At 37.7% G+C, this 25,112-nt stretch overlaps 1 protein-coding gene across 2 annotated transcripts in view; it reads left to right on the forward strand.

Annotated features, from left to right (window-relative positions):
* Nucleotides 1-233: 233 nt before the first annotated feature.
* Nucleotides 234-25,112, forward strand: part of LOC105394091 (polypyrimidine tract-binding protein 1) — a 331,428-nt gene continuing 306,549 nt past the window's right edge. For both annotated transcript variants that reach the window (XM_038105572.2, XM_038105575.2), the window contains exon 1: nucleotides 234-1,024. The gene's annotated coding sequence lies outside the window, so the exon portion shown is untranslated. The remainder of the gene's footprint in view (nucleotides 1,025-25,112) is intronic.

Consider the following 25,112-nt stretch of genomic DNA (forward strand, 5'->3'; position numbering starts at 1 on the left):
TAATTGAATGTTGTGACGATCGCCCTCCGAGATCGCCCCGTTAAAAAACATAGATAACCGAAGGACAAGTTGAGGAGCTGAATGAGACGATTCGGTCCCTCCCCTCAGTTCTCTCTAATTTTTTTCAATGTCCCTAACATTTTAGGTGTAGGGAGTGTAGTGTGTGGGCTCGCGGGTCGCAGCGGGCGGCGGCGGGGGGGGCGGGGCGAGGCGTGTCGCGGCGGCCTCTCGCAGAGTTTAGTACAGCGCTCAGACAGAGTATCGGGCGCGCGGCTTTGCAGCCGACGACCTTATCTTTATATTCTTCGTTTATTTTCTTTTCTATTCGTTTAATTTGTCGCACGGACCAAACTACGTTCCGGGAACGAAATGGATTGTCTTCTAGTGATTTACAAGTGTTCCAGTGTTTACCGGCGAGTTTAGTTTTGACAGAATCACGTGTGGAACCGAATTGTTGCCGGTTCCGGAGTTTTCAAAGTGTTTATATACGCTGGCGACCTTCAATTACCACAGGTAGAGCTGACGGATCGTCAAAAACGTGCTCAGTGTCAAGTTTAAAGAATTTTTTATACTGTGAATTGTTTTGAATTGTCGTGTGAACAATTCTCCCAGTGCCTATCGTGTGGTCGATGCCTTACGTCCGCGGCAGGAGACGGCTCGGTTCGCTCCAATAGGATTCCGCTTGGAGACCAGTGATCATCGCGTGTGCTAGTGAATTAATAACAAAGGTGCTCACAACTTAAACATAACCTTTTTGAACCGGCGCGTGTTTTTAGGACATGCGCAGTAAAGGTCACGGAATTATTAATAAGTTACATATAATTTAACAAATAAACAGTGTGCCGGTGTGGATATAGTTGAAGTGTTGTGGTTGGTTGCTAATAGGAAAAGCACGAGCCCCCTCAAACCTCTTTGGATTTCTGCTTGAATGCTTGTTGACAGTTTTTGGATTTGAATCCAGGATAACGTTCACCTGTGAGATTCAACAAATTTACCTGCGCGCGCACGAAGTTTCTTTACAAAGGTGAGTTGACCGATTGTGGTGTAAATGTGATGCTGGCATGCAGGTGCGAGATAAAAGATCGCCTAAAAAGGTTCCAGAAAGTTTGCTAAAGGACTAAACAGCCAGCGGCCTGCGACCTCCAGTTTTTTTGTTGTTGTTAAACCTGTTGAGAGTTTAGTTGTGATTTTCTGTAGGTCTATCATGCATGACGTCATCCCTATCAGTAGCATCCCGCCACTCCGAGCCTCGGCTTGCATCTCTCTCGCACCTTGACCTCGACAAAGGACTTGAATAATTTCGAGTGCAGGCTTTTTTTAAACTTCAAGTGGTTCAAAATAAATATTTGAAGAATTCATTCTGCATCTTTCGGATTTTACCCTGCGACTTTTGTTTGGTGAGGAATTTTTTTAATTAACGTTTTCAATGAAGATTCGTAGAGTTCTGTCGGGCGGGGGCGATCTCGCTGTTTAATGAGAAACTGGAGTATTTTTATTTTATTTGTCGCAGTAATTACGTTGAGAAGTAACTTAATACGAAGTATTTTTGTTTTTAGGATTTGTTTGTTGTTTGTGTGTAGTTGAATTTACCAGCTTTTTATCTTAATCCTTATTATGCGAATGATTTCTTATAGCTAAACTAATTGCTTACAAATCCACTGCATTGCTTTCGCACTAGCTAACAGTTATAAATTGGTGTCTTAGTAACTAACCTACTGCATGCATACTGCCGCTGTATTTGCTTGCTTACATTAAAATATTCCCTAAACCAACGTGGTGGAGCGCCAATATACTTTTTAAGGTAAGTAACAGTATTTTTCTAATTAAAATAAACCATCATCGTTTATCTCTTTCAAAGAAAAAGAGAAACTTACCTGGAATTTTTAAAACCTTAAACGCAAGATTAATGGTTAGACACGTGAAGCGACTGTTGTGACATTATTTCAGTGTCGACAGTCGTGTTTATAGACAATTTATATGTACTCTTAAAAACCCTGTGAAAGTTCCATAAATAACTACAAGGCATAATTAATTGCTCGTTGAAGTAATACACGAATAATACAATAGATTCGAATATAATGAACATAATATTACGACAAATTTATCCGCTCATCATTTGGATATGAACAAAAGTTCCATTTGAGAGAACAATATCGTGAAACAACCCTCTTTAGCAGCTGGGGGTTAAAAATACTTGAGATGCTCGCACGTCCCATGGGTTCACGTTAATAACTGGGCCATGTAAAAAACGGATCATTTTTCTGGGAATATGCACACTTTTATACGAATAATAAACAAACCATCAAAGTCAGTAACCAACTGAATTCAAAAAATATAATTATTCAAAGGTTGGACAAAATTAAGAGAAATGATGTAATCGGGCCGGTAAAAGTATTGGAATATAAGAATCTAACCAGTTTCTTTTGGGTTCCTCGTTCCATAGTGATTGGATCTCAGGTGCGGTTAAGATTCCGGTAAAACCCGATAGATGAGTTACAAACATGAAATCTAAACACACATTTAGAGGCGAAGTATTCCCATATTTGCTCTTTGACTTGTTGCTCAATGAGTCTAGCCAAGGCTCTGGGTTCGTTCACTTCTTCGCACATTTTACTTGTAGAATTCGTATATCTACAGTGAACAACGTCGGCGCACAATGTGTGTTTACAAAGCAGCCTTACTAATTTGTTTGCATAATTGTCTTCTGCAGTCATTTTAAATAATGTATCAGTTATAAAGTTTACGTTGTATTGGTCATTGCTTTTGGATTATTATTTTTTGTCTCACTGATTATTGTATATATACAATTGTACATTATATTATGTACCTAGTCAGTAGTAGTATTCATAATCTGATATGAGATTATTTTGCTTGGAATTGGGAACTCTTTACCAGAAAATACGTCATCAGCGAGCAAAATATGTAAAATATAAAAAAGACAACAATTTACACTGCCACTGTTTAGAACAAAGTAGGTCTCTTAATCCTCTCCTTTAAATAAATGCCTTGACAACAAAACGTTCGCCTTTGCACGTCATAATCGTGAGCAGAAGTTTTATTCTTATTACTATACGGAACCGGTTACTGGGTGTATAGAGGAATCTTCACTCGATGATAGTGGACACAGCTTAGAGCCTCTATTTACATGATGGCTTATCTATATACACAGTGTGATGTAAACTGTTAGTCATATGGTGTGTGGTCTTGGATGAAATAGAACAAATGGCAGTATACCTACTAGGTATAGTGTGATATAATTAACCCAGTATTTTAATTGATTGTTGATTTTAATGAAGATTTGTTTACAAAAACCTGCATTTTAAACAGAAGCTGAAACAAAGGATAAAAAGGAAACTGAAATCCGAGGAACGCTGAAGCCATGATTGCTTCAATCAATATTGACGAAGCGGAGGCAGCAGACAAAACACATAATGACGACGCTTCCAGTTACACCTATTGATACTTGATCCGAGGCAAAGATTGCGAAGAACTCCTACTTCACGTTTCTCATTAAACAAACAAACCATTCAGAGATAAAGCGAAGCCTTAGTCAGAACTTCCACTCACATGTGAGGTCAAATGTCATGGAAACATTTGCGCCAGACTAAGCAAAGTTATTTATGAGGTATATGAAGCAAACTTAGATATTGCGTTATACCTATAATAAATAATCTCATCAACAAATGTCATTCTTTTTACTATGACAGTTAATAAAATCAAAGGTTAAATCTAAGTTGACCGTGGAATAGCCTTGCTGGAACTATCGGACGGTCAAAATACGATTGGAATTGAAATATATTGTCATTTATGTGAAGCCGATGAGGCCGTTTCTCACGCTTTCGACGCGGTGTCAAATTAAATCTTGACACTTGTTGAAAGTGAGTAGTTTGGATACAAAACAAAGTATCCGTATAACGGCTACGAGGAGTGTTGTAGCCATAAATGCGAGGGGAAACGGAAGTTATTGCCAAACTGTTGGAGCAGTGAAGTCACGCGTCGCCACAGCGTATTACCAAATCTATTAAAAATAGCCTTTATCCGAACATTCGGGTGTAATAAAAATAGTCGTTCGATGGCTACACCAACCGGATCCGGGCACTCCCGACATTTGACTCTCGGGGCCGACTCGCCCCGAGTCGCCCGACAGATGGACAGATTTATTTGTTGATGTCATCGATAAAGTCTACCACGCTGTAAAATTGTGTAACAAGGATTGAACGGAGTGGAGCTTTATAGGCTATTTCCTTGTTATGTGAAGAGGCGTTCGTTCAGATTTAATTTAAGAACTCTCGCTGAAGAAAACGGATTGAAGAAATTTTGTATTTACATTAAAAAGCAACGCCCATGCATTTGTGTAGGTTGGGACAAAAAGTCAGTGCATTTTTTTATGACTGTCGAACGTGGCGCGTGCGCAGGTATACAGTTTTTTATTCAGAGTCCCGAACCTTGCTCTCCCTTTCGATTGCGATAAAAATAAAATTGTGATTTACTTTTTATTGAACATCATAAACCGGTTGCTTTGCGTCGTTGCTTTTTTGTGCTATAAATAATAATAATAATAATAATTCTTTATTTCGGATATCAAGATCCATATAAAAACACACACTTTACAAAAAATAATAATAGTAATTTAAAAAAAAAAACATAAAAATATTAAAAACTAACTAAATACCTACACCTAAACATATATAAACTAATAATTACAAAAGGCATGCAAGTAAAAAAGATAGGCAAACAAAAAAACAAAAATAAAACAAAAAATAAAATAAAAACAAACAAAAGATGTGACAAGATTTAGACCTATTTACACACATGTACACCCACCCAGTGTCTAGCAAATGGGCTGTCAATTTTATCTGCCAGAGTAGACAGGATGCTGTTCGGGCTACCACGAAACCTGCACATCAGTGATGCAATGCGTTTGCGCACAATAGCGTGAAATCCGTCCACGCGTGCCTCCGCAAACATACCTGATGCACTACAGAATCGAGGCAGCCCCAGCATCACCCTGAATGCATTATTGTACTGGACGCGTAGAGCGCTAAAGGCCTTCTGCGTATATCTGATCCAAAGGGCGCACGAGTAAAAGGACTGACAATATGCCCTAAACAAAGTTATTTTGACCGAAGTCGAACATCGTGCGAACCTTCGGGCCAGCATATTACATCGGACCGCCAGCGCCCTACGCTCCCTGTCCATGTCCAGGTCATCCGAAAGATCCTCAGTGAGCACGTGACCGAGGTATTTAAATTTGTACACTCTAGCAAGTGGTCTACCACATAAGGTGACGGGTGGTACGTGCGAGGGAAGTTTTTGGCCTGATTTAAAAATCATGTACTCGCTCTTACTAGAGTTATACCTCAGTCCGTGTTTCTCAGCATACCGTTCACAGATACCCAGGAGCCGTCTAAGGGCAGCGATCGATGGACTCAGCAGCACCATGTCATCGGCATAGCTGATGTTGTTTATCATTTGGCCATCAATCGAGCAACCCACTTTGGTGCTGCTGAGTTCAACAATCAGCCTGTTGACGTACAGATTGAAAAGCTTCGGGGACGTCAGTCCACCTTGTCTCACACCGCAATCCAATCTATACGTCTCGGACTGGGTATTAGCCCATTTGACTGAGTTGGTCTGATTCTCATACCAGTATTTAAACACAGAAATCAGTTCAACAGGGATGTCTGTGTCCTGCAACATTTTTTCCCAGAGGATATTGTACTGCACCAGGTCAAACGCTTTTGACAGATCAAGAAAACACGCATAGATGGGTGTCTTCCTATCCGTGTAGTACCGGACAGTTTGCTTAAGAGAGAGGATGGCACTCTCTGTCGATAAACCACTTCTAAAACCGAACTGGGCATCATGTAGATGTAAGTGGCTCTCGAGGTGCCTATCTAGTAAACTGTCCAACACTTTAGCAACCACGGTAGCAAGTGATATGGGTCTATAGTTCGTCTTATCGGACACATCTCCCGTCCGATTCTTGACAATGGGTACAACAATAGTACGCATCAGGTCCTCCGGCAGATATGAGTGCCCTACACAGAAATTAAATAGCATTGTCAGTACCCTGGGTAGGTGCACACCTGCATACCGCAGATGCTCAACACTCAGACTGTCGTGACCAGGTGACTTTCCACGCTTTATGTTTTTGATGGCCTCCGTGACTTGTTTAGCCGTAAAGCAAATATGGGTCTCACCGGAACAAATATTACGAGTCGGAGCGTCTGACGCGGCCCGAGGTGGAACACTGCCAGGGTCTACTCTAAACTGCTGTTTAAACAGGCCAGCTATTGCAGATTTTTCAGTCAGACCTTCAACACTAACCGGCTGGTTCAGCCTAGGGCTACATTTGTGGGTTAATTTCCAAAAATTCCCGAAGTTTTTAGCATCATGATTGGTTGCAATTATGTCCATTTTTATTTTGTCTTCGTTATTTTGACACCACTTGAGTTTACTCTTAAATATAGCCCTAGACTGCCTCATGTTGTCATAAATTTCGCCGCAAGGCGGTCTATTATGTAATACCCACATATTAAATCTAAGCCTAGCCTCACTGTGAGCGTCTTTAACGTGCTTGTTCCAGCCAGTTATGTATCGTTTTGTCCTTTTTAAATTAATACAGCCCGTGTGACTAGAAATTGCAGCCTCACTTAATATGTTAACAATCTGTTTATACATTTTTTCTATAACTAACTTATGTTTAACATTATCACAGATCTTATCACTACATTGTCTTAGGTCATCTGGAAAATCTATTTCTCTTAGTCTATTATGGCACATCTCACTATATATACCTATTTGCTCAGTGTCTCTGATTTCCCAGATGACCCTACTCGGTAACAAAGGGGGTTCAACAGTCTTAGGAGGCAGTACATCAAAATCACAGTCTATCATAAGCGGGAAATGATCAGACCATGAAACATCATATCTTACACTAACTTTTCGAATACAGTTGTACGCAACATTTGTGACCAGACAGTGGTCTAACCATCGCCTACACCCATGTGCATCACTTATGAAAGTGTATGTGTCTGAGTCAATTCCCAAAAATTCTATGTCCGCACACACTAGCTGTTGCTCTGTTGCAAAGTAAAGTAATTCATCACAGAACAACTCACCGGGGTGGGAATTAAAGTCACCTAGAACAAACACCGTGTCTATGTAATTACTTTCACTTTCAATGATTGCGTATATTTCAGATAAACACTCTGTGAACTCACTCAAATTTGCAGTCGAGTCTGTAGGCATATATACGGAAAATAGTAACATTTGCCGTACCGATGTTTCACATTTAATCGCCGTGAGACGCACACTATTGCACTTTACAACCGACACTGACACAAAGGCACTTTTTCTCCATAACAACGCGACACCACCGTATGGCCTGCCGCGCAAGATGCCAGCTGCGTCATCGATGGCCGACACGCCTGTCGCCGCGAAGTCCGGATGCACACTATCGAGATAGGGCAGGTCATGACGACTTAGCCACGTCTCCTGCAGAGCCACGACATCAGCTGATTGACATAGGTCACGAACGTAGTCTACTGATCTCTTTACATTTTTACAATTGTAGCTTACAAGCTTAAACTTTTATATATAATTATAAATACTCATAACATTATTTAAAAGTTCGCAGGTGCCTTTTGCCAAATATGTAGAGTTATTTTATTAGCAATCTACTTAGAAGTCTTCGTATTTTACACCGAAATAACCTACCATGCATGAGATACATCTGTAACAGTTGTATAAATTTTATAGTTTATCTCCCCTAGAGCGACCACAAAAAAGGTTGAAACATATTTTTAAAATAAATCAATATGATGAGAGCGTGGGCTTGTGCCCCGACGCCGCAACTTTGAAACCACACAATTAGGTCCCTTATTAGTCGGGCCACGTGTACCTTGCTTGCCTTGACCCGTATAATGTAATTACTGCTATTCGAATGATAACTTATAGTTGACAAAATTATCAAATACAACACTGTCTTCAAAACTAAAGTTGAACATTTAATCTTAAAGCATAATCACTCTCTAATTAAAAGCACATTATTGTCGGTAAAGCAATTACAATTTCGGAAATAAGCGTCCCAATCAAGACATCAACTCGCTCGATGGGGCGAATTCCCTATAAATTGTACACCTATAGGTAGGTAAGTATATCATTTATTTATAAAACGATGTGTACTCAGCAGCCTTCGCTTGTCAGCGACAGCAGTAATTAATTGCGGTTCTCCCCGCCCCTCCCCCCCCCCCTCTTGTTCCCGGATTGAAGCTAACTAGGCGTGCTCAGGTCTACCCGATAGTGTTTTGACGTTTCGAGGGCCCTCTAGTCCGCTGAAGATCCGATGGAGGTGCCAAAGCTAAGCTGTTTATTACACGATCAATAAGGAGGGATTAACTCCACTTTAAACTAAGACGTGACATAATATGCTGGAGATAGTAATGTGTGTAAGATTTATGATGGATAATTCCAACGTGGTGGCTTTGGTAGGACTACATTTGTAAATACAGACTTTTCAGGACTGAAAGGTTCTTGCAAGAGGTTCTTTAGTAGTAAATATATGCTTTTGGATACATTGGATATTGGTTAATAATCTTTAATACTAAAAACAAATAGGAATATATCTATACTCACGAATGACAATATGAACATGATTAATAATACAAAATCATCACATAAAATAAAGTAGGTAATTAAATTCCATTCTCAGCGAGTTGTTGCTACGAATGTATCAACGCAAAGTCGCTGAAAAGAATAAAACTCCGCAACATCTGTAAGTAATACTGATTTACTCTGTCCAAGGAGCTCTGCAAAGTTGTTCACAGACAGAAAACGGTATAAAACGAAGAATGGGAAATATAACAGTTCATTTTGAGACGAAAATACTGTCTAGTACTTACATTATGCGAGAGGATTCTGTACCCGGCAGAGATATAGATTCAAGTGAGGCACGAGTAATATGGTTGATAATACTGGAGGCGCTACCTGCTACCGCAATAGTATTGAGCGTATTTTTCACTGAACAAGCTGCGGTAGGTAAGCGGACGCACAAGTTCGGATGGTTCAGTGTTACGGCATTTACATAGGTAAATGCATTTTTTAAATTTCCTGTGTGTTTTTTAAATGACCTTGGGCAAATTAATGTATGTTATTGTATGTCTTAGTACATTTGTGTACATAATCTAATTATAATTATACTTAGTTTTATTCATCTTCATTATTATGTGTACAATTCTGATTCCCTATAAAAAAGTAGATACTTTAAAATTGGCAATTTTCAAAGGCTATAAAAATATTTATAAACATGAAACTGTGCAGTCTCTACAACTACATAAAAAATGCCTTTATTCAATTATGCATATCTCCGATTTTTAAAACGAACTACTTTATTTGGGAGCTGAAACGGAGCAAGATTAAAGATTTCCAAGTCTATTCTAAGCTGGAAAGGCACACGGTTCTCTTTTGTGCAACTTAATCCAGTACTCGCATTGGACTGCGCGAGTTCCCAATAAATCCCAGTGCACATTAGAATTCTCCCGCACCACTGCACGGCACTCCAAGATTGTCCTTGTTCTGATAAAGTGGGCTTAAAACTTGAATGTCTAAAAGAACAAATCACAACCGCTTGGGCTGAAAATACCTCTAAAATCTAATTTTAATATTTTTCCCAAATTTGAGAATTAATTCTAAAAATAAATTTTATCATAAGGATCATAAATAAGTAGGTATTGTTATGAACATAATATATTTGATCGGTACCTACTTTAAATAAGATTCTTAGTACAGTTTGTTTCATAAATTGATAGTTTACCTAAGAATGAATAAGACTCATCCGTACGTTCCCCCAGCAGCCTTGAAAGTAGACTCTAAAAGGAATTTGCTTGAGAATCCAACTGGGTCACGAATGACGTCGCTTAAATTCCTTCTCTTTATTCGCTTACGTCATAACCGCATATAGGTATATCTTGCAAACAATAATAAACAAAATCGAAGTGACATCACCACTTAAAACCCGAGCCCGCGTTGTTCTATGCTTAGAACAGAAGCAGGAATAAAGTGATCGAAGTAAGAAATACGATGTATTGTTTTTGATTCCCAAAATACCCAAATATCTATAATTGCGGAATAAATTGGTCGACAGAAAACCCCGCAATTTAATCCACATAATTGATGGGATAATTCGAGAGGATCGCAGAGTTTGTTAAACAGATATAATACGGTCTTGGTCTCGAGATGTTGACATAGGATTGAGATTGCTAAGGAGTTATCTATAATATCTGTGTAATTAGTAAGCTCTTAACCCTTTGCTTGCCTTGGACTATTTAAGAGTTGAACTACCACCATCCCATGATACTATAATAAATTTATATTTAAAATTGTGCCGTTTTTATATTCCGCAAAACATCTTACATACAATGGACAAAACAGTTTCAAGAAGTCACATTTTAACATTTTAACTTTAAACTAATTTTAAATTTGTCTGAAGCTATTGAATAGAGCTTTAATTACAAGGCGGTCAAGGTCCATAATTGGATGATTGGACGATCAAGAGTTCACACTTGTCGCCGTATCGGATGTGCTAAAATAGAGCCTGAAGCAAATTAGTTAGCAACTGTGAGGCAGACACTGCAGCTCGTTATCTAATGCTTAAAAGCTTATTCAGGCTTTGCATTTAAGACTTTCTTTTATCATTGACTATTCATCCTATTCTCTTTTTTGTATTTCTGTTTAATTTGCAGCGGTTATCATTTTATGGCAGACTATTTTAAAACGCCAATTAGGAAACGGCAAGGCGTAGGCGCATCTAACTGAACTGGGCGGGATTTGCATAGCTTTGTCACACATTCGTCTCGGGTAATCCTCATACAAATGGTATGGAGCCAATACAACATGCCATTGATAACTTATGGTTTAGAAACATGGACGACAGTGACGGTTCAACTGATCCACGAGTTTAAAGTCGATCAGTGGGCCATCAAAAAAGATATACATTTTAGAGTTTCATCAGAGTGATAATCTGAAGGATCAGATTCCGGAACCCTAAATATACTAGATAGGTATTAGGAGGTCATTTATAAAAATGAAATTTGAACGACGCATAATATGACCTATGTAGCTGATTTGAAAAAAAAAACGCTTTTAAAGATAACTTTTTTTAATTTGCTTCACTAGTTATTATTTGTTATCCCCTTTAGTAGGTAAGTATAGGTCTATACGAAACAAAAGCAGTTTTAAAAGAAGACGTATCTCTAAGTACAAGTAAAGTTCGCGACCGATTCAATGGGGATGAAATCCCCTCAGAATGTAATTTCAGAGACTTATGAAATAAGTTCTTGTGTCTACAATCTCCTGCCGCATTCTTATTTAATCTTGATAAGATAAGGTGTTGGTGCTAGTTTTTTTTCATCAGCCTGTTTATATTCTTGTAGTAGATAGATGAATATAAAAGTAATTTTGGTATTTATTGGCTAAACCAAGGATATTTAGCGGTAAAGCAAACAAAAAAAAACAAAAAATTTGTAGCTTAAATATTGTCTAAAACAAGATCAACGAATAATGTAATGTCTTACGTTTATAAATTATGCGAGAATCATAGTCGAAAGAGATTTTTTTAGAATCATTCGAGCAAATCTAGATGTTAACTGGTAAGTTAAATTTAGATTTGATTTTGTTTTCATTAACATACATACATAATGTAGTGTGAAACTATAGTGCCAACTTCATGAACATTGTTAGAAAAACATTTGGCTGCGTTCCAACCATTGATTGTATACACATTAACTCAAAGTTAAGGAGACGAAATTTTCCGCCAGAATGTTGGATTCATTTACGTATCAAAGAGTTCTGTTTTTTTTTCCAAATTGTTATTTAATTGATTTTTATTTCTATATTGATTTTTATGATAATATTATCCAAAATTGCCAATCTTATGATTTAATTTTAAACTAATTTGTATTTTGTCATTAACTAGCCCTCGAGCACCGCTTTAACTTAAAAAGTTTTCTAATCGGAATTACGTTGTATCCTATGTCGTTATTCTGGTTCTTAGCTACCTCCCTACCAATTTTAATCCAAATACACACACACTCACGCCTTGTACTAATGTACTCCCTTGCGGGGTAGGCAGAGATGCATTGCTGCACCCACTTTTCGCCAGAGTGTTATGTTAGTCCCAATGTAATAGGGGGCGGGCCTATTGCCATTATAGGGGCACATCCAAGACCCGAGAACAAATATCTGCCCCGGCCGGGAATCGAACCCGGGACCTTTGGCTCAGTAGTCAGGGTCACTATAACCACCACGCCATTCGGTCTGGTCATAAAAATCAGATTGTGATTTAACCTGCAACTAATAACATAATTTTTGAATAACCATTTAAATGAATAAAAAAAAATATCTTATATACACAAATATCTTATATATACAGAGTCGTTGCAACAACTTTCTTGCTAAATTTGAGAAAAAAATAACTGAATATGAATTTTTCTTTAGTCCGTACTTTACCTACCTTTGGTGTACCTTTTCATTTCAGGAATTCTTATCTCTCTGGCTTTCCTCATCTGATCTGGTTCCAAGGCATATTATCTTACACACAGTTTTATCTGCTCTGCTGATATCTCTCTCCGCTTTATCTTTTATCTGGACAACTTCTATAGTCATCTAATTCTACATTATCAATCGGCTCTCACGCCATCGACTTTATCGATTCACTTAAAGGCTGAACGTGTTCATTGAACCACTATCAATATAGTCCCGATATTAATCCTCAAATTTCGTTATCTTTACTGTAGTTTACCTAGTTAGTTTTTTTTTTAATCTTCTTATGTAGGTTTTTGCAAAAAATAAACAGTTCCTGACTTCATAACAACAATACAGGAGCTAAACTAATAGATGTTTTTTTTTTCTTTTCTATCAAAATAGCTAGATCCTGTTAAATTTTTCAATAAACGCCAGTAAACAACAGCGGCCATCATTACTTCTAATGAAACGGCACTAAAACGCAGGCGTGCAACAAACGCATAACTTGCAGTGCAACGTAACGTAACGTGCAACCGTTTGCGACGCGCGGCGCAATCACGTAAAACTATCGCAAAGCAATGTTGCTAAATCATTGTCAGAATCACGTCCTCGGCGGCACTCTCGGCCCATGGAAACGTTCATTAACAAGGCTAACCATTGTTTATTGAGCTACGTGGCTGCACATCGCCTTGTTAAACTGCACTTAATGCACGGCCACAATTTGCGTATGAAATACGGGGCCCTGTAGTCGATTCTCAAACACTCGCTTTTGGAGTCGTGTGTTAGTATTCATTGGAAAATGGTTACTATTGTTTATACATTATGGCGCGCTGCTGACGAGAGATATTAAAAGCGGGTGGTAGAGAAATGCCCCGCAGGTGAATTGTCTGCAAATTTGTGGTGACCCGCGTTTGGAAGCGTGTCATGATCTACGGACTTAGGACTACGCCTTAAGTGGAATTACTGGTATTGATGATCGTTCCAAAAACATTGGTAGACTAGACTCTATATTTCTCTATTAGTTACGTACTGACAATAACAGTAGACAACAATAGCTCCTCATGTAAATCTTTTTGCATTTGCACCTCACTTCACTTAAATCATTGATGTCTCCTTTAAGTAAAATTATCTTACCTGAAGATTTAAGGTCATTTTCCTCGTACATTCGACTTATTTTTTCCATCCTGTACCTGTATTAGTTACCTACTAGTTTTAAAATCGAGAAAATCTGCCACGACGATAAAAATATTATGATCTCCCAAGGAAAAATGTTAGTGCATGCGCTGAATTGAGTTTGCACATAATTTCTCCCGAGGGCGGCTCAGTGGAAAGGTTGACCCAGAAATAGCTCAACTATACTGGCATTGCGGTTCCAATTACCTACCTGCTAAATTATAGCAGGCAGATTTTAAATGAATTTAAGTTAGCCTCGCCTGCTAAATTGGCAAATGTTTACAGTGAGCCCATGCAGGGAGAAAGAGAGTCGCAATATCTAAAATGTAGAACGTTTACGTGATAAACTTTTAACACCCCTCTTTTTCCCTCGGGGGGGGGGGGGGGGATAAAAACTAGATTTTTATGTATAAGTTGTAAAATACATTTTTGATTTAAAGGTATATTACTGAAACATAACAAAAATACAAAACTCCGCTCTTCAAACGTCAATTTATATATTTTAGAATTTGGTTGACTAGTCTAGTTATTATTAGTAAATTACACTGTTCCATTCTCTTCTTTGTGTTTGTAATGGATCAAATAAAAAATAACAAAAATTGAATTGGAGGCTTGAATTTTGACTGCAATTGTTGTTTCGTTATAAAAATGTAGCTAAAAGCTATTATGGCTTTATGATTTTGGTTAGTTTTTATAGATTGGGCTGTTATTAAACTTAAATTTATCTGTATATTTTATACACATTTTGCTTATGTGTAGTTTTGGTCGGAAGATAAGTCACGGTTCACGCTGTTATGAATGAGTTCGAAGCGGGCGATCGCCAAGTCCATCAAATTCTTAACTTTAACACTTACGACGCACGAAATAAGGATGGTACATGATATAGTCTATGGCTTTGTGATATTATTGCATAGTTACCTCACCTATTCATCCTGTGCTACTGTGGGTATTTGACCCTGACTGTGCGATGTCTACGACTCACGGTATGACATCATCAGGATGTAACAATACAGTAGTTATACGTATAAATGTGCATTCACCTTATAAATTATAATCTTTATAAAGAAATCTATCTTTACATTGTTAGCATGTAGTGTCCTAAGGGAAATATATTTATTCATAACCTGACTGAATATTGAACAAGTGGTCTGTAAATTTTCTCTTTGTATCTGCAGTAACCCTTTTTTTAAGTTGTTCATTTATCAAAAAGTTAATCTTTCACCGTCGACAATCACATATTAACTTGAGAATTTCCTCACATCTTTTTCGTCTATGGTCGTGCCAAAATCACTTGAAAAGTAAAATTATTAGTTCCCGTCCTGCGGAGAGCTAGTATTCACTTTCAATAAATAACAACCGCAATATTGTAAGCTTCAATATATTGTATCCAAAATGTGCTAAACTAAACATGTTCGGTCTGAAAAGCGAAAGAGCACGTAGGTTCTCTCAAAGTGCTGAAACATGTCTAGGCGAGTTATATTTTCTTCAATATTGGCCTCTTTAACACTTCTAGTTTATGCTACTGTTACATCTATTAGAATAGAAAATCTGTTACCAGTTTTATTCTCACATATTTACTCAGACTGACCTACAAAAAGCTCCCTAGAATAAATTCTCACATACTTAATACACTCACGAGCAAAGAAACAGTTCCACTAACAAAATACTGACTCCAAATGGCCCCAATTTTTTTAAACAATTCAAAGGAAATTTGAACAAACTACCTATTAAGGTTTTTAGTTGGTAATATTCTAATGCACCGTTAAATGTACTTAAATATTGCAGGAGGCGTCATAATGTTAGTTTTTTTCGTTTAGGAGTAATTTGGTGCTTTTCTCACTGAAACTTTTTCATTGTCCGTGAGTGTATTTTTTCAGTGTTTAACCTATAATGAAAAAAGAAAAGTCAAATTAAAACGAATTCATTCCTCCAATTACTTTGCAAACAATATATTATAAATGAGAATAATCGTATTTCCATTATTGGTGACGGGAGCAGAACTTTTCGGCGGAATTCCTGTGAGAATGTGTCGGGTGAATTCTGAGAATAGGGTCGTAACATGCCAGCCCGCGGCCGACAAAGATGTAAGTACAGACCCGGTCTTCCTCTGAATGAAGCTATTTGGAAGAAGTCGGGAGTTTTAGAAGACGACAAAATACGCATTATGTCGATACTTACCTAGTTTTTAATGATGTGTTTTTTCTTCGTAAAATGGCAATAGGCCCGTCCCCTATTACATTGGGACTAACATAACACTCTGGCGAAAAGTGGGTGCAGCAATGCACCTCTGCCTACCTACCTAGAGTGTGTGTGTTTTTCTTCGGAAGTTTTTTTTTATCTTAAAATTTTATTAAATGATCGATCAGTTTACGGTTTTGAGTAGTTTTTCAGTGTTTTGATGAATATAAAATTAAAATAAAGTCTCTTTTCAATACTGCACTTTTTTTTTTTTGTATTTAAGGTGATCCTTCCTGTGACAAAATATACCTATAGGTATAGTTCACTAGAAATCAGATGTTACTGAGCACTATACAGCATCGTATGCCTTACTAAAAACAAATTGATTTCTCCAACAATAAAACCTACGCACGTTTTAAATTCATGATTAAATTTTCTTGCAGCTAACAACTAGTGTTATCGCAAACATATTTTCTTGTGCGATAATGTCAACTATTTGTGCTGATATCCTTGTTTGATCCATCTGAAACTTGGCGTACCGAAATAACTCTTAAATCGCAGTTACACAATTGAGCCATATCTCACATTGTTAATGGAAACAAATTGTGCAAAGAATTGCTTCTGTTGTGGAGAACGACGGCGTCCCACTGCTTCCGACAAATCCGTATTGTTCTTGTTCGTAATTAGGTACAGTATTATATTGTTATTTTCATTTCTATAGATTGCCTTAGATGTAGAATGAATTGAACGAAATTGTCAAGTTACTGGTAAATTTTTGATTACGCGGCTGCGACTTTGGATCGGTGTAAAAGTGTAGATTGATTATTTAAAAAAAAACACATACTCACGCCTTGTACTAATGTACTCCCTTGCGGGGTAGGCAGAGGTGCATTGCTGCACCTACTTTTCGCCAGAATGTTATGTTAGTCCCAATGTAATTAGGGGGCGGGCCTATTGCCTTGCTTATTAAATACAGTTAATAATGATAAATTAATAGTTCTCAATATACCAGTTGTTTTAATATGTATTTGCGTTTTTATTATAGTTTTGATTTCCAAAATATATAGGAAGATTCATAAGTGGATTGAAAATTTATTTTTTTACAGTTCGGGAAGCATGCATATGCATGGTTAAAATTGCGAAAAGCGGATCTCAAAGTACATAGGTATTACGTAGGTATAAATTAGCAAGTATAATAATATGAAGATCAAGGTTGTACGATATTTAAAAATATCATATTCCTATTAACTAAAGGTTGCTACGCAAACTGTATATAAAAACATACGGCAACGACCATTGACAAAAAAATGTAAATATTAAAATATTTATAAAGGTTTTTGTAAATTGGTAATCATATTTTTTCATCTGTAGGTCTATCTATCGCATGACACAAATATTGCTATCAAAGCATTTCTAGTACTACTTGTGCTTCAAAGGTGAGGAAGTACTTAATTAAAGAACCACAGGATGGTCTGGAAGCGGGTTACTCTAGATTACAAAAACGAACGACATAGACCTTACCTTTATGCAGTGGGTACGTTTAATACTACGGGATTGAGTTGTGGTTAGCGCAGCAGCCCTGCAAAACTTCGCTTATAACAGGAATGGTACAGTTTCGAAAAAAGCAATACAGGGAATCGGGAAAATTTCAATCGACTGGAAAATATGATACATTGACTTAGGAATAACCCTATATAGAGTGACCCCACTGAGCTGGTCCACCATTGCCGGCGTGTAGGCTCCGGCCACAGCTTCGGTACACTAATCGATATTCAGAATACCTACTTGACTTCACCCCAGTACGTGTGAGCACTGCACAAACTATTAATTTTGATTGAATTTGAACTTGCTACAATGTGCCTACATAGTGTACACGCTTTTTCCTGAATGATGGCGATAGTGAACAAGAATAGAAGTTTAGGATGATTTCATTGTAAAAATAAAATATTGGCCTATGTAATATTATGCATTATCATCGTAAAATTATGCCATTACTAATAATATTAAAGAAGAAAGGATTCAGTGTGGTCATAATTAGGTGTTAAATCAGCTTTGCGATTCTGTAAAATCAGACATCTCACTTCGATCTTCATTCTCCCTTCACCTTTCACTTCACGTATGTCATCTCATACATTATTTGTCGAAATCTCGAATTTGCGGAAATTACAGAATGCCAATTTCAAAACTCACTCCGGATTCAGAATCGAGTTTTGACAATTAGCTTTATAGAATCGCACGGCTGGGTCTACTTTGATATCCCATACAACTAAACAGCGCATTTCATAGAATATAGATTACAGATAAGTGAAACAGAAAGTGCAAAATTAACGTTAAACTAGCTTAGCTGACTACCTTATCAAAACTTAAATGCTAATAAAATCCTAAAGCAGCATGGCTTATCTGTCAAACATCTGACAGATCCATAGAAGTTACGTAGATTGTCGATTGCTATTGTTCGATGACGCGGGGCTATCCCGATGTACTCTTAAATCATAGCATCTGAAGATACGCTTCTTTATTGAATTTTGGTGCAGTGGAAAACAGAGTTACAAACCGTATACTACGCCAGCGCTCCTGTACCCAATATGCATAAGTAAATATTGGCGCTATATCTTAGCCGTGCAGGTAAAACCGTTTGAGCGCTCACGAAAGATTTGGTTTGCGAATGGCATGCCTTTGAGACTCACTATCGGCATTTAGCATCCCGTGGCTTGCTGGTATAGGTAAATTTATTAGCCATATAAAGTTTGTTTGCCTAATTCTCATGCATTAAAGATCGGTGATAGCGTACCTGAAACGCTGAGCTAGGTTTAGTATTGAGTATAGGTGGTATAAATACCTACTTAATAGTATTATGTAGGTACCTACATTACAACTGAAACTTTTTACAGATCATAAAGTGAGAGATAGGGATTCGATTGTTACTGCAGAAAAGATTGTAGGCAAAGTGTTTTTTGTACGAGTAAAATTTGATATTTTAGAAAGCTATTATTTTCAATGACGTACTCAGCCTAAGCACGTCGTACCTAAATCATCACTAGCATAACATTAAAGTTTAACCTAAGCATTACTATCTAGAAATATGAAAACCGGAAGTGGGTATACATTTCCTCCCACTGACGTTGCTCCAACCTGACTATGGCTACGCCACGTGTCTATTGAAAGCATCCATTATACAACCGAGAGTCGCGTATTATGCCCGGAGCTATGAGCAAGGGCTACCCCCGGCTAATCTAAAGATGGATTACGGCTCACAATATAGGTACCTATACCTTGTTCCATTTATGAAGTCCCTTATGACGGGCGATTGTGGATTTTAGAATAGTAGTGCCGATTTCTCCATAGTCGGTTATCTAACCGACAGGGATTGATTTATAAATAAAACGTCATCTCCATATAAAACTCATGTCTAATGTGTCAAAAGTCAACCACGACTCCCTGGTTATGCTCTAACCGACTATGGAGAAATTGGCACTAAAGGTCCTGCCGACTCCTGCCTGTCAAAGGAGTATGTGAAACATGGTATACAAGGATATCTACGTATGATACGTTTACTGCGTGCTGCTGTGATGAGAGATTACAATTATTAGGGTTCCGTAGCCAAAATGGCAAAAACGGAACCCTTATAGTTTCGTCATGTCCGTCTGTCCGTCTGTCCGTCTGTCCGTCTGTCACAGCCGATTTACTCGGAAACTATAAGTACTACAGTGATGAAATTTGATGAGAATATGTGTTGTATGAACCGCTACAAAAATATGACACTAAATAGTAAAAAAAAAGAATTGGGGGTGGGGCCCCCCATACATGTAACTGAGGGATGAAATTTTTTTTTTCGATGTACATACCCGTGTGGGGTATCAATGGAAAGGTCTTTTAAAATGATATAAAGTTTTCTAAAAAACATTTTTCTTAAAGTGAACGGTTTTTGAGATATCAGCTCTCAAAGTCGTAAAAAGTATGTCCCCCCCCCTCTATTTTTATAACTACGGGGTATAAAATTCTAAAAAAAATAGAGGTGATGCATGCTAATTAACTTTTTCAACGATTTTTGGTTTGATCAAAGTATCTCTTATAGTTTTTGAGATAGGTTGATTTAACTGTAATTTTGATTTGCTGCTACGGAACCCTTTGTGCGCGAGCCCGACTCGCACTTGGCCGGTTTTTTTATTACAGTTACTTAGGGACGAAGCGACGCTACGCAGTGCAACGCACCAATGGGGCCTCACCCTTAACCAACGCCAAATACGGAAATCTGAATTTAGTTTAAGCAAGCCCGACAATTCTGTTACAATCACGGCTATTGTTGGCTTTAAGTTTGACTGGATCTTGAGTCGGTAAGTTGTTGGGTGTTGTTTCCTTGCGTTATATTTAGGACACAGGAAGATTGGCTTACGTATCTACCTTACTTCAAACGTTAGGTGCAGAGTATGAAAACATAAAATAATTATTAGTTTTCGGTAAAAAATAAAATCTAAATACTATGTTGTCCTCTTAGAATATAATAGAATAGAATACTCTTTATTTTCCACCATTAAAGAAAACCTTACGATACTCGTATCACAACTTATTAATATAGAATAGTACAGAAAAAGGCGGTCATATTGCTTGAAGCAGCCTTATCCAGATCTTGATTTTTTACGTAGAATGTAGCATTTATAGCGCGCAGGACAGTGAAATGTAATGATTTAGCGACCGATGCGATCCTCAGCATAGCAAAATTATCACTCTGCTGGTCACGGTGGCAGTTTATCCCTCGGTATTCAGATAAACAATATTTGGTGCTTTTACCAATCTCAATACCAATTAAGATTTCAATCACACTTAAAAACCATTCAAAAGTGAGTTAATTATAATTCGAATTGCTGTTTTACATACTTTTTTACTTTAAAGATTATATAAGGGCACCAAAATTGCATGGACTCGTTGTATTTTTATAGCACAGAGTCTGCGATAAGAAAGATTGGATTCAGGCGACCGGCACCATAAAATTAAATTACTTATAGGTTTCATAAAAGATTTACCTACAACTGGTGGTTTACAATAAGAAATATTGTTTTATTTATTGTTACCAATATGTGCATTATGGGACTTTCAATAGTTTGAAAATACGATGTATATGATGTAATATACAGGGTGTTGCAAAAAGGGTATACTAAGCCGAAAGCTAAGCCTAAGCCTGAAAATGAAATCAGAATTTCAAAATTCGCGAAAAAAATATTTCATTTTCCATAGAAACTTTGTTGGTCACGTGTCTTTTTATTATGGAGAATGTTTTTTTTTTCGCAAATTTTGAAATTCTCAATTCAGTTTGGGGCTTAGATGCTGCACATGTAGGTTTCGGCTTAGCATACCCTTTTTGCAACACCCTGTATATCTATTAAATACTCAAAATATCGTCGCTTTTTATTTCGATATGACTAAAGTAGACATTAAAGTATAATCCCTATTGAACCCGTGGAAACGAGGTAAATAAACAAATGTATTATACCGACGACCCAATGGCGTAGTGGTTAGTGACCCTGACTACTGAGCCGATGGTCCCGGGTTCGATTCCCGGCCGGGGCAGATATTTGTTTAAACACAGATATTTGTTCTCGGGTCTGGGATGTGCCCGTAAAATGGCAATAGGCCCGCCCCCTATTACATTGGGACTAACATACACTCTGGCGAAAAGTGGGTGCAGCAATGCACCTCTGCCTACCCCGCAAGGGAGTGCATTAGTACAAGGCGTGAGTGCGTGTTTTTTTTTGTATTATACGCTGTAGAGAATACTGTCACTGAATAAAAATATTTATTGCGGAAAGTTTGTAATACCTCTAGGGGTACTAAACATACTGCGACAAAATACACTAAAGTCTAATATTACCGAATTTATTTCGTTGTAAGAGTTCGTCTCTAGAGTAAATGGCGCGGCTAACGTACGAGAAAATTTCGTTATCCATATGAAAGTGTTACAAATAAAGTTAGTGAACTTTTCCCAGACCCATTTACGACTTCTTATGCCAGTGGCAGATTTTAATAAGCCAAATATATTTATAGTCCGTCTTGTCATATGATCGCTATTGGGATTTAGAAAAATGTATTACATCACGCGTTCGACTCTCGACCACAGCGGCGCGGGGCTGAGCTTCAAATGGCAGAGAAAGAGGTCGGGAATTTTTCGTTTATTTGTATGAGCTCTCTCCTAGGCAATATTCGTCCTTAAAGGCTGAAGGAAAGGGTGCTTTATCTGTTGTATCAACATAATATATTCAGTTGGGGAAATAAATTGCGAGTGTTAGTAACTCCGAGCGAGCCGCGAGCATATTCACGGGAACTGTTGCGCCGGGCTGCTCCTTGTCGGTCGGCTGGGGAACAATGACTTGTATTGGTGGTGAGATAAAGTTTGTTTTGTTTTTGCAGGTTTATGGGGGCATTTTCTGATAGTCTTCTGTACGGTGTGCGTATCGTTCGTTGGTCGTATTGACTCGCTGTACGTTGTTTAGAGCTCTCTAATGAGCAGGAGCCCGTTGTTAATGTGGGTCGGAGATACAATTTGCTACCACATTACATTTCGAATGACTTGTTTGTTCAACTCTCTTGGTACCGAAAATTCCTAATAATTAATTGGAAATGGGCGAATTTATGGTCCGTATTTTCCGAATAGACTTTAACTAAGTTATGCTGCCCTAATTGAAATTTATCTGTATCTTTACAATAATCAAATAGGTACCAAATACATAAAATATTTACGTAATTGTGTCATTGTTGATGTGAATTTTAGATAGCGTTACCTTTAAAAACTTAGCTTTCAAACAGATTTGAACTTTACAGTTCTACGGATAAGGCTTTCATTTGAAAGCTCAGACGGGCTGAAGTGGCAGATGTGACGTACAGCGAGATAGACCGTGCCCTCTAGGTCGGTGTCGCACAATTAACGTTTTTTTTTCTTTTTCAGTGCGACCGTTTCAGGATTTTGTTGTTGTTGCGAGGTCATTGACGCGTACTTGGCTAATAGCGGGTTTATTTGAAAGGTGCCTTTGATGTTTCAAGATAGGGGAGGTTTTGCGGAACTCAAGAAAATCTTGAAAATTTCAAAATGTTGTTATAGGTAGTGTAGATTTGTGTTTTACCGTCGTCATCGTCATAATTTTAGGAAAAACGCAAATAAGTGATGACATTTCCAAATTAAAATAAAATAAAAATTTTATGTACCCAAGTATATTTAAACTTAATAAATAAATGTAGAAATACAACGAGCACGTTGGTGTAATTTTCATATTGCATCTCTGTAATTTAAGTTTTCGAAACTTTTAAATAACTTTGCAACGAGACTGCCTCATAGTGAAACTTATTATGAAACGTTAACTATTAAAGTTGCCACTACTGGAGTGCCGTTGTGCGTTGCGTCGTTATGACTCGTGGCTTAAGGTTTTGCAAGTGGGTTAACTCCTCCTATCGACTCCTCCTATCGAGTCCTTCGTCAAGTCGCGCGCCTTAGACTCGCGCGCCGCGCGCGAGTTGCCCCTCCCGTATTTACCTACTTTTTTTGTCGTCAACTCGCTCGACTGTGAAAATATGTAGAGTCAGCCACAAAAGTTATAATTTATTATTCTATTTATGCTTAAGGTAACTACTTAAAATGTATAGGGTATTTTATAGGACTTTACCTTAAAATAAAACATAATATCCTTTCGGAGATGTATAATTTAAGATATAATATTCTAATAATAATCAACAACAAAAAATTGGTATAATATTTGTGTGAGTTTTGGTACTGCCTAAATCTATTATACGGCAAAATAGACTTGGTAATATAGTAAAGTTAATTTATTATAGACTTACCCCCACAATACATCAACATCAGTAAAAACTGCCACATTTTAATATTTTTGCACTGTACTGTAGACTGTAAGTAATGCACTGTACATCTCTGCTTCGCATTAGGAGTAACACTAAAACGACGTCACTAAAACAATGACGTTTTAACCCTTTAAACCGGTTTTTGCAACAAAAACTTGAAGGACATAGCTATGAGTCTATGACAGGTAAAATTGGCGCACGGGATGAGAGAGATAGCAATCTTGGGTATCATGCGTCATAGGTCACATCCCCTTTTGCCTCATTCCGCAATTCCAACATAGGCTTTATTGTCCCGAAATCAAAGCATCTACTTTAATGGCGACTGTCTAGTCGGTACCTTCTTATGCTAATCAGCCAGGGGACAATATTTAACTATATTTTTTAGTTTCAATTCGTTTTCATCTGACCGTACTTTACATGGGCACGCGAGTTGATGATATAAAAAAACAGTAGATGCCAACTCGCGCGGCGCGCGACTCTAAGGCGCGCGACTTGACGAATGACTCCTCCTATCACATGTTTTCTAAAGCGAAATAATAAAATATATAAGCACCTTATTAAAAATAAACCAACCAAATGATAGCCGGACATTACAAATGTGTTAGAAATGGCGGATTTATTTCAGTTATTCAGCCACCAATTAAATAGTAGCCTTTAATAAAATAGATAAGTTGTGTCCAACTTTCTATATTCTTATATTTTCAATCCTATTATTAATCTTTAGTGAATCTGTTTAAAAATTAAATAATGAAGGTTGTCTGTTGAAGATTACTAAATACTTAAGCAACTACATGGTAGGTATCTTTTTTTTGTTTTTAGATTTTTGGTGCTAGTAAGCATTATACATAATCCGCTAAAACAAAAGCAGTAAGTTGAAACCGCCGTTACGTACATGGAAGACACCGGAGCTAGGTGACACGGAATCTCCGCGCAAGTGTCGGCTAAAGACAAATGAGCAATTTGTCGCCCCGACCCAGCCGCGTGTCGCAAACGGAGACACGACGGTGAAACCCCGTGTGAATGTACTTGTATAGGACATTTAAACATAGTTGTACGAAATGACAGACCCTAATGTCAAGGCAGATACTAAATTGGCCGATTCTGAACGGTTCATCAACAGTCGTTTGTATTGCCAATAGAACGATAAGTCACTTAATCGCGGGACAATCGACTGTTGATAAAGAATCTGTCAATTCAGTAACTGAGATTAAAAACAGACTTTAGCTCTTGTCACTGACACTGAAGAATTCGTAGTAGTGTATGTCTATCTATCTATTACCTGTGTAAAAAACATATACATACAGACGATTTGAGAAGATGATTTTTTATCCTGGAAGTCGGTTAAAAGGATGCCTGACAATTTCAGTACCCTGAACAGTAATAGTGCTGTATGT

Source organism: Plutella xylostella, chromosome 22 (genome assembly GCF_932276165.1).
Source record: "Plutella xylostella chromosome 22, ilPluXylo3.1, whole genome shotgun sequence".
Classification (NCBI taxonomy): domain Eukaryota; kingdom Metazoa; phylum Arthropoda; class Insecta; order Lepidoptera; family Plutellidae; genus Plutella; species Plutella xylostella.